General features: G+C 39.1%; 1 pseudogene; it reads left to right on the top strand.

Annotated features, from left to right (window-relative positions):
* The first annotated feature begins 3,466 nt into the window (after positions 1-3,466).
* LOC101608362 lies at positions 3,467-4,346 on the top strand (annotated as a pseudogene).
* The last annotated feature ends 7,459 nt before the right edge of the window (positions 4,347-11,805 follow it).

Genomic DNA, 11,805 nt, shown 5'->3' with positions numbered 1-11,805 from the left:
TTATGACTCTAATCATTACTTGAAAATAATTATACTATATTTTACATGTTAATATTAAAACAGACCTATTCTCTTTTTTCTCAATTTTTATTACCATTTTCCATGATTATAAAAAAATATCCTATGGTAATACCCTCTCCCCCCTGCACTTTCCCCTTTGAAATTCCATTCTCCATCATATCCTTTCCCCATCTCAATCATTGTGCTTACATATATACAATACCAACCTATTAAGTACCCTCCTCCCTTCCTTTCTCTTCCCTTTATATCTCCTTTTTAACTTACTGGCTTCTGCTACTGAGTTTTTTCCTTCTCACGCAGAAGCCCAATCATTTGTCGCTGGGATCCACATATGAGGGAGAACATGTGGCATTTGGCTTTCTGGGCCAGGGTTACCTCACTTAGTATAATGCTTTCCAGATCCATCCATTTTTCTGCAAATTTCATAACTTCATTTTTCTTTACTGCTGAGTAGAACTCCATTGTATCCTTATCTTTCTTGACTAATGTTGGACTGAAGTCTACCTTGTCAGATATTAGGATAGCAACCCCTGCTTGTTTCCTAGGCCCATTTGCTTGAAACAACGTTTTCCAACCTATCACCCTAAGATAATGTCCATCCTTTGTAGAAAGGTGAGTTTCTTGGAGACAAGAAATTGTAGGATCCTGCTTTTGAACCCAGACTGCAAACCTATGTCTTTTGGTTGGGGCATTGAGGCCATTGATATTAAGTGATATTATTGAAAATTGTGTATTTATGTTTGCCTTTTTTTTTTTTTTTTTTTGTGGTTCCAGTTCTACCTTTGCTCTCTTGTGTTAATTAGTATTTGAGTATTGCTTGTTTTTTCCAGGTTCCTTATATGTGTGCTTTTCCTTCTCTTGGGCATGGAGGATTCTTTCAAGTATTTTCTGTAGAGCTGGTTTTGTCTTCAAATACTCCTTTAGCCTGCTTCTGTCATGGAATGTCCTTATTTCTCCGTCTATTTGAATGGATAGCTTTGCAGGATAAAGTAACCTTGGTTGACAGTTTTTAATCTTTCAGAATTTGGAATACATCACTCCAAGCCCTTCTGGCTTTTAAAGTCTGTGTTGAGTAATCTTCTGTAATCCTGATGGGCTTGCCTTTGTAGGTAACTTGATTTTTCTCTTTAACTGCTTTCAATATTTTTTCTTTGGATTGTGTGTTTGGTAGTTTGATTATAATATGGTGAGGAGAGGTTCTTTCCAGGTTTTGTCTGGCTAGTGTTCTAAAGGCTTCCTGTATCTGCATTGGCACCTCTTTCCCAGTTTGGGGGAAGTTTTCTTCTACCATTTTGCTGAAGACACCTACTATGCCTTTGGAGTGGAATTCTCCTTCTACTATGCCCTGAATTTTTATGTTTGATCTTTTCATAGTGTCCCACATATCTTGAAATTCCCCTTCGTACTTTTCTATTAGTTTGTCTTACTCTTTGTTGGACTGTATTAGAGCTGCCATCTGGTCTTCTAGCTTAGATATTTTGTCCTCTCCTTCATCCATTCTACTGGTGAGATTTTCTACAGAGTTTTTTATTTCATTAACTGTGTTCTTCATTGCTAGTAATTCTGACTCATTTTTCTTTATTATTTCTATTTCCTTATTTATGTCTTGTATTGCCTTCTTTATTTCATTCATTGGTGTCCTGTGTCTTATTTGATTCTTTTGATTTCCTCTTTGATTCCTTTGATTTGCTCTTTGACTTCTTTGAATATATTTACCATCATTCTTTTGAAATATTTCTCTGGCATTTCCTCCAACTCGTTCTCACTGGAGGTCATCTCTGATGCAATAATACTTTTTGGTGGATTTATATTGTCTTGATTTTTGGTGTTTCTTGTGTTATAATGTATATATTTTTGCATCTTGGATTAAGTTAATGCTTGTATTTTCTAGTTAGTTGGGTATTCTTAGCTGTATCAATTGATCTGATGTTATATATCTTCAGTGTAGGAGATTAAGATGTTAGGTGTGGCTCTGAACACTCCCAGAGTATCTAGAAAAGTGTTACTAGGGGTTGAGTTTGCCAGCTAGGGGAGTATTCAAGTAGGCTAAGTGGAATAAAATACAGGTAGATTCTAAAATTTAACTAAACACTGTACACATTCAGTTAACAACAGCACTGAATATTTATGTAAGAGTAGGTGTTATAACAACCAGATCCTCTATCAACCAAGAGGTTAAGATCTCTGGTCTGTTGAGGGTTCCAAGTCAGCTTGTGACCAAGTAAGACCCTTCCCTGGTGCAATCCCAGTTACCTTTTTGGATGATTTTGGTCTCAGTCAAGTAGGCTAGCTGGGTTGCTGGACCACTGTTCTGTTTTCTGGAGCTGGGCACTGGCATTTCCTGCGAGGCAAACTGAGCCTGGCAACTGTGGTCCTGCAGATGAGTACCCCTGCTGCTGCAATTGCCACTGTTGCTGCTGCTGAAGCTGCTGCTGCTGCTTCTGAAGCTGCCGCTGCTGGAGCCACTGTTGCCGGAGCCCGAGCCGCTGCCAAGGCTTCCACCACCATTTTTGCTGCTGGAGCTGGGGTGCCACTGCCAGAGCTGCTTCGGCCTGCCTGTGTGGGCCCTGTATGCTCTGGGACTTTCCTATTTCTCTGCTGCTATTTTAATTTCTCATACACCTCACTTTTTAGTAAAAGGGTGTATTTTGCTGGGTTTTCTTTGGATTTTTCTCCCCTAGGCTGCTTTGGCTTGGTTCCTATGCTGCCATCTTAACCAGAAGTCAACCTGACCTATTCTTTATAATCCCACCTTAATACATATAACCAGGAAATTCATTAATAAAAATTGAGGCTACTCATTGTTAAAAATAGTGAAGATTGGCTGAAGAAATGACTTAACATTTAAGGCACTTGCCTGTGAAGCCTAAGGACCCAGGTTTGGTTCTCCAGATCCCATGTGAGATACAGAAGGTGGTGCATGTGTCTGGAGTTCATTTGCAATGGCTAGAGGCCCTGAATCAACCATTCTCTCTTCCTCCTTTCCCTCTGTCTCATAAAAATAAAGCAATTTAAAAAATAGTGAAGACAAACCCATGTTTCATATAATATTCTTGATAATTTTGAAATGTTTACTTTGATATATTTTTATACACAAATAACTGATCTTTAAAAAATGTGTGGCTGGGGCTGGAGAGATGGCTTTGTGGTTAAAGCATATGCCTGTGAAGCCCAAGGACCCATGTTCAATTCTCCAGGTCCTATGTAAGCCAGAGGCCAGGTGGCGCATACATCTGGAGTTCATTTGTTTTGGCTAGAGGCTCCCATTCTTACTCTCTCTCTCCCTCTCCCTCTCTCTGTCTCAAATAAATAAATAAGAAAAGAAAAGAAAAGAAAAGATCTGATCAAAGTGGTGGGAGTCGTGTAGCGGCCGGGGAGAGTGGAAGGACTCCTCCCGATCTGGGTCGGCGCTCTTCCTCTCGCCTCATCCTTGCCCCTAGGCACCATGGATAAGACCGAGCTGATCCAGAAGGCCAAGCTGGCTGAGCAAGCCGAGCGTTAGGACGACATGGCCACCTGCATGAAGGCCGTGAGGAGCAGGGCGCTAAGCTGACCAACGAGGAGTGCAATCTGCTCTAGGTGGCCTACAAGAACGTGGTGGTGGGGGGGGGGTCGCAGGTCCGCCTGGAGGGTCATCTCCAGCATTGAGCAGAAAACCGACACCTCCGACAAGAAGTTGCAGCTGATTAAGGACTATTAGGAGAAAGTGGAGTCGGAGCTGAGGTCGATTTGCATCACGGTCCTGGAATTGTTGGATTAAGTATTTGATAGCCAGTGCAACTAATCCAGAGAGTTAGGTCTTCTATCTGAAAATGAAGGGAGATTATTTCCGATACCTTGCTGAAGTTGCATGTGCTGATGATCGCAAACAAACGATAGAGAATTCTCAAGGAGTTTACCAAGAGGCATTTGATATAAGCCAGAAAGAGATGCAGTCCACGCATCCAATTCGCGTGGGCCCGGCTCTTAACTTTTCTGTATTTTACTGTGAGCTCCTTAATAACCCGGAGCTTGCCTGCACACTGGCTGAGAAGGCTTCTGATGAGGCCATCGCTGAACCTGACACACTGAATGAAGACTCCTACAAGGACAGCGCCCTCATCATGCGGCTGCTTAGGGACAACTCAACATTGTGGACATCAGACAGTGCAGGAAAAGAACGTGAGGCAGCAGAGGGTGCCGAAAACTGAAGGCATACAGGGTGTCCTCCTCCTTCCCGTCAAGAAAACCTTTTTACACCTTCATTCCTTACTCCACTCGGATTTCCTATAGCAGAGAAACCCATTCATGTGTATGGAACCAACTGTTTATAGTCTTGTCACACTGCAGCGTTGGGAAAACTCCATTCCTTGACTTGCGCTTGTCTTGGCCTTCCTGGTGTGCAGTTAGTGCTGTAGAAAAGTATTAATAGCTTCAATTCAGATAAACACGAGTAACTTCCAGACACCTATGTAGAGCACTAAAAATGTATATTGTATTTAAGTAATCTGAACCAGTTCTACCAAGTGACTGTGTTTTGTATTACTGTGAAGATATGAAAATGTAGTCAATTACAATTTAGAGTGTTCCACACAACTTCTTAGTTTCTACATTCCGTCCCTGACTCTTGTTTGGGGACCTCCTTTCAGAAAGCAGCTTTTTGATGCTCTTACTGCATATTCCTTTTTAGTAGGAATCCAGAAGTACTAGGTTGAATGGGAAAGCACTTAATGTAGCTGGACTTGGGGTCACAAATCCAAATGCCTCCTATGTCACATATTTTGGAGGTCATGTTTGTCTGTGACAACAGTAAGTTTCCTTATTCATTCTTCATTTGCTGCTGTTTGAGTTGACAACTTCCCTTCCCAATAAAAATTCACTCCCACCTCTGCCTTTGTGGTTCTGGCCTTCCCTTCACCAAGTAACAGCAGCAGCATGGTACTGCCAGAGGGCAAGCGTGGCTTTTGGCAAAGTACAGTGCACGTCATTTCTCAAGACACGAGAAAGGGGGGAGAATGTCTGCAAGTCTACATGTAAAACATAGTAACTTTTCCATGCAGATTTGTGCACATGTGCGAGGGTGTCCACTTTGTGTAGTGACTGTTCTTTAGAGAGCTGGACCACGATATTATGTGTTCTGATCATTGACTGTAGTTCCAAAAAGCCCTGTGAAAATGTTCTGCCCAGTGTAACAGCAGAGTAACATACATAAAAGTACATCTTATAAAACCACTTACTATGGCTTTGTAACAATTGCATACCCATATTTTAAGGGGCAGATGAATTTGCTACTTTTTGAAGTTTATTGATACTTCCCTTTTATGTATAATGTACTAGTGATATCCATATTTCTGCATTGTGGTACACTTATCTAAGGATGCCTGGAAATGTGTAAAATTGGATTATATTTCTTAGTGTTATCATAAATAGACACATGGGTCATCTCTTCCTCAGTTGTAAATGATAATCTGGTACATGTCATGGAATAAAGTGGACATTTTAAAACTAAAAAAAAAAATAAATAAAATAGATAAAAAATGTTTTTAAGAAATGTGTGGCTGAAAAACTGTAATTGGTAAACATTAATATTCCTTCTGTGGGAATTGCTTGGGTTTGAATTACTAGGATATTTTTAATGTACTTGGCTACTTGTAAGACATGTGTAAATCTAGTTGACATTCTGTGAGAGTAAATTCACTTGAAACTGGATTTGTGTTAGTGTATTTTACAGGACTTCAAAAAAAGTCAGCACAAGACAAAGCTCTGAAAACACACACACATGAAAATGCACTACCAAAGTCCCTGTCTTGCCTCACTGCATGTGGTGGAGGCCTCCAGCATAATGGCTGAGGAGAGAAATGGTAAGTTCAGGTAATGAAGTTTATTTGCTATGGCAGAGGTAAGAACAAAAACAAAAACCCCATCATACCATGATGAACTATTTCTCATTAAAACCATTTGAGAAATTGCTGCCTGAAAGAAGAGAATAAAGGAGTCATTGCCCCTCCCTATTCCTACATCTTGCTCCTGCTCTGACTACTAGAGAAATAGTAATGTAATCAGCAATGATATGACTGCAGGGAATGGTCTTTTGTCTTCATGGGTCAGCTTGATCTTACTAAATAAAAACTTATAATCTAAAGACACATCTTTTCACTCATACTGCTACACCCAAAACTAAGAAAAAGCCTGGGAACTGCTATATATATGTTTAGTAGCATATTTCACACAGATATGCTCATACATACTTGTAAGTGAGAACTTGATTTTTTATGACATCTAAGATGATCTGGACTGTCCTAAAAAATAAGAGATTGACATAGAGTAAATAATATCTGTGCCCTTATATCTGTTTGTTTTAACATCTTCAAATTTAAAGAAAGTCTCCATTTTAAGTAAAATTTTTTTTGTAGAATAGTACAAAGCCTTATTTTTCCCCTAGTATCTTTGAAAGGTACAATGTGAAACTTAAGTGCATATGTCATTATCTTGATATGCCAAAGCTACAATTCCATAAATAAATAGGCCATTCAGTGTCTTTAAAGAGCAAAAGTGAGCAGTAATCAGAGCTTCTCATTCACCCTGATACATATATGGGAAGGACTGGTAAGTGCTCAGGTGGGATAAAGCTATATCCCAGGGTTAGAAGGAAACAACCAGGCCTGTTTGGTGAAAAATGTTCACAAAAAATTCATTTGTAAGGTATGTTTTGTGGACCCTTACTTCAGTATAATGTCAGGTGTCAGTTGAATTCAGAAATTATTATAGCCAAAAAGTAATACATGAGCCCAGAGATCAAAGCTAACAAATAAGCAGAGTCTGCAGAATCCAGCATTTATATGAACTATGCCTTTCTTGGAAAGTTCCTAATATTTCCTGTAAGTAGTCATAATTCAAAATGTCAAGTCATGGGGCGCTGGCAAAAATTCACATTAAATCTGTTTCATTTTTTTCTTTCCATTTGTTTTTTGTTTGGATTCTCTTTTGATGACACTATTGCTTCATAAAGTTTCTGCTCTTCTTTTTCTCGTAATTGCTTTGTTCTTCATGCTTTTTGTTTCTCTGAAGAGAGAAGACACTGTGGGAAAGAATGTGGATGAATAGATCAGCATTCAACCTGGTCGTATTTTAGTCTGCACTAAGCCACATTGAATGACTCCATTGCCTCACTTTATGTGATGACTCTGTTGTTTGGGTATACCTGAGTGTGAGTATACCCAAAACACCTGGGTTTGCCTGCATGTGACCAATACTCCAGATAGCTGGGACTTTAATAGTGGAAATTTACTTCTTGTTTATGTACTATGTGGACTGATGTTGTGATTAGGTTCGGGTAAGTCATAAAGGTTCCACAAAAATGTCAGGGAACCAGTTCTTTTCGTCCAATTGTCTCAGCCTTGCCAGGCCATTGTCTCCATTTACATGGTCCAAACAGTCCCTGATCACTTCTGAATTCCAGTGACAGGAAAGGAGAATGGCTGAGATTGTTCCCCTCACTTCCACTCACATCGACTGGATGAACCTAATGTTTAACCACACAGAGTGGTAAGGGGTGCAGGAGAACTTTATTTTACATGGCCATCCACCTGGATAAAAATAGGATGTCTCATTATTCTACCAGGGACTAATTACTGCAGTTTAATTAACATTATCTGGCATGGTAGTGCCTGACTTTAGATGAGCTGTTAGTCACACTGCCTACTGCCCACAATACTGGCGAATGTATAGGAAAAAAGTTTTAATTTCTTTTAAAATCAGAAGGAAAAAACATAATATGATAATAATGGGCATGAATGAATCTAACCTAGATTATACTTGCTTTCATGACAAGGCAGTAATAAATTACAATCTCTAATATCTTTAAAATTTTTTGTAATTATTTGTTTATTTGAGAGCAATATACAGAGAGAGAAAGAAGTAGAGCGAGAGAATGAGAGATAATGGTGCGTCAGGGCCTCCAGCTCCTGCAAATGAGCTCCAGATGTGTGCGCCCCCTTGTGCATCTAGCTAATGTGGGTCCTGGGGAATCAAGCCTTGAACTGGGGTCCTTAGGCTTCACAGGCAAGCGCTTAACCACTAAGCCATATCTCCAGCCCTCTAGTACCTTTATATAGAGGTAAAATAATCTACAAGCCTCATAGAAGTCATAATCTGACTCATGGCATAGTGGTAATAATCAAAATTTCCATGAACTTTGGTAAAGTTTCATTTTGCAGTGAAAATAGATACTGTGATGATTTTTCCTTTCATGGACATTTTGTCTTTAATCCTTATCATTGTTGTATTATTTTATCCTTAATGATGTCCCCCCCACCCCCGATTTTAACTCTCTTATCGCTTTCCAATGAATTTTCTCTCACACGTAGTTTTATCTACCTCTCTGCTGAGGAAGCAGCTTAAATTACTTGAGGACAATGAAAAGGCACATTTGTCTCCAGTTCTCACATCTACTGACACATCTCTCTAGAGACACTCGTAGGGCTTAAGACACTGACTCTGGAAGGTTTTAGCTGAGTATTCAATATATTATGTGAGAAATTTCAAAACAGAGTGTGATGTAAGATATTAAAACTTTATGCACCTGAAAAGATAAACATGAAAATGTGTAATAAATTTCTCACTGCAAGATTAGATTTGATTTACTATTTTTTACTAATTTAAAATTAAAATAATACGCTTATGATTAGAATCCCACAGTAAATATAACATTAAATTTAAATATAGCAATTTGCAGTTGCAGTTCATTAGAATAAGAAAAATCTTACTTCACTGAATAGTATGGCTGGCCTTTGACTGAGAACAAGCTCCAGAAATAGGAGATCATTGGAAAATGTAAATCTTTTGGAAGGGAATTAGGAAGATGTTAGATCTGCAAGGATATACTGTACTGCTCTCAATTTTATTTCCACTCTAGGTGTTAGCAATTTATTTGTTCTACTGAATATCACTGGGCTACAATTTGAACATTTGATCCCCAGTGGCGGCACTGTTTGAGGAAGTTATGAACTGTTATGAGGTGGAACTTCCAGAAGGAAGTGAGTCACTGAGGGCAGGCCTTGAGGTTTCAGAGCCCAACCCCACTCTGTTCACCCTGGGTTTGGGAGGATACAATGTGTCCAGCAGACCTGCTGCTCTCGTTGCCATGTGGTTTCTGACATGATGGACTTGTACCAGCAACTGTAAGCCCAAACAAACTCATCCCTTCCTTTAGTTGCTTCTTGTGAGATATTTGGTCAAAGCAATGAATAATTTTAGTAATAAATAGGTTTGTTTTGGTTCATGGTTCTAGCCATAATCAGGTGACCCCATCTGGCTGTCCTTTGGTGAGAGACTTCTGTCTGCAACATATTATGACAGATGGGTACTTGTGAGAAGTGATGAGAGAGGTACATGTGATGAGAGAGGAAACAAGAAGGCATGTCAAGGAAGCTGGGTCACTTAAGAACACTCTATCCTGATGGCATCCAATCCAGTTCTGTAAAGCCTAAGCCATTTTTGAGAGAATGAACCCAGTCTGTGGAGAAAAACACAAAGGGATTGCTTATGACACCAAGCACCTCTTACAAGTCCCCGAACTTCACTACCGTTACTAAGTTTCAACATGAGTTTGGGAGAGGACAAACCAGATATATGAGGCCAAGACATTGCAGAAGTGATCTCTGTGTTTGGTATCTGTATCCTATGTATGAGATGAGATATACATCCTTGGTAGCCCTTAATACTTGCTTGACATGTCTGCTGCTAGTGTGTCTTCAGCAGCTCCTTTGGCTGTGAGATCTCCTTCTTAGTACTGAGTCACTCACAGAAGCAGGACATCCTTCTTGTGTATGCCATACCAAGACATTGACATCTCTGTGAGATTATTTATGGTCTCTTACATTAGATGTCACAGAATCTTTGTCTTCCTAGGAAGTGATTCTCCAAGAAAAAGAGCAAGAGAATGAAAGCATGACAGCAAGAGTGGGAGTGTGTGTGTGAGAGAATGAATATATGTATCCATAAAGACCTCTCAGGTCAGCCATAAATGTATGTGTATTCTTCTTACTCTCACTTGGGCTTTTTTCTGAGAAGCAGAAAACCTTCTCTCTAAGTTTGAGGGGTTTTACTCTCATAAGTTCTTTTTTATTCTTTTTGCCACCTACCCCATTGGAAAATCATTTTTCTAGTTAGTTTAAGAAATGTCTTTAATAAAACATTTAAGAAATGTCTTCAATAAAAATTAAATAGGGCTAGGGAAATGGCCTAGTGGCTAAGACGTTTGTCTGCAAAGCCTAAGGACCCTCGTTCAGTTTCCCAGGACCCATGTAAGCCAGATGCACAAGGGGGCACGTGCGTCTGGAGTTCACTTTCAGTGGCTAGAGGCCCTGGCATGCCCATTCTCTCTCTCTATCTGCCTCTTTCTCTCTCTCTAGCTCTCAAATAAATAAATAAATAAATATTTCTTAAAAATTTTCCTAAATAAATCATTTAAATTATGGTTTTGTAGGCATCTTATCTTCCCCTCTCCTCTTATCACCATATATATATGGTCTTCAGTGTATAAGAAGAAAAAAATAAACTAAAATTCCTATGACTAGACTTTTTTTTTTTGCAGGTTATTGTGGAGGAAGACAAATTGCTGTTAGGATTTGGGGAATCCTAAGAATTTCTCCAAATTAAATTATCTATGCTTTTACTGAGAGTTGCTTATAGACAAATAGCTGCTCCCCACAAAAGAAGGCAAATACCTAGGATTTGATCTATAATTCTCCTATGTTGATAGCCAACACTGTTTCTCAGTTTTGGCATTCTGCCTGAGTCTGGTGACTGAACTATTTTTCAATTTTGTGTTTCTTGAAGTAACTATCAATCAGTCAAAGCTTTCATACAATAAGAATCTACTTAATATACTTCCTAGTTATTAAAGATGTGAGCTCTGATAGCAGAATGCTTAGATTTCAGGTCCTACTCTATCTTTTATGAACGGGACAATGATTTGGGGAAAACATCCAACTTTTCTAAAGTCTCAACTCTTTTTTAAAAAATATTTTTATTTATTTGAGAGAGAGAGAGACAGAGTCAGATAGAGAGTGAGAATGGGCATGTCAGGGTCTCTAGCCACTGCAAATGAACAGATTCATGTGCCACCTTGTGCATCTGTTAAAGCCTCAATAAATAAAATGAAAACAAAATGGGAAAATAAAAACTTCTTAAGAATTCATTGCAAAAGGTAAATTAAATACTCTGTGAAGTTTGGGTACTGCCTAGTGCTCAACATGTGTTAGTTTTTATTATTATTATTACTGTTATTATTATTTTAAAATTCAGAGAAAATGTGATCCCAAGTCTGTAGAGTCATGTTTCTTTACATTTTCTCATATCTAGAAAAGGCTTTATGGTTTCACTGAAAGAATATGTGAGCAATCATTCTAGAAAAATTTTAAAGATTATATTTTTAATTTAATTCTTTTGCTTCTCTCTCTCTCTCTCTGTATGTGTGTGTGTGTATGTGTGTGTGTGTGTGTGTGTGTGTGTGTGTGTGTGTGTGTGCGCTATGCATGTGTATGTACCCTTGTAGTGCCCCAGGCTCTTGCCTGTAGCAGGGCACACTAGCCTATGGTAGCTGGAGGGATACTAGGGTTACTTTCCATCATCAGCCAAGTCTCTTATTGAACTCAGAGATTGCTTTTTACATGAGATCTGGGAATCACCAGATCTCTGCTCCCCTAAGCAACTGGGGTAACAGGCATATATGGCCATGCCCAGCTGTTTTATGTGGGTTCTGGAGATTTGAATTCAGAAGTTTCCTTAGGCCATTGTGCTTGT

This window comes from Jaculus jaculus, chromosome 9 (genome assembly GCF_020740685.1).
Source record: "Jaculus jaculus isolate mJacJac1 chromosome 9, mJacJac1.mat.Y.cur, whole genome shotgun sequence".
Lineage (NCBI taxonomy): Eukaryota > Metazoa > Chordata > Mammalia > Rodentia > Dipodidae > Jaculus > Jaculus jaculus.
Note: the sequence above shows the minus strand (reverse complement) of the source record. Positions and strands in the feature narration are given on the sequence as shown.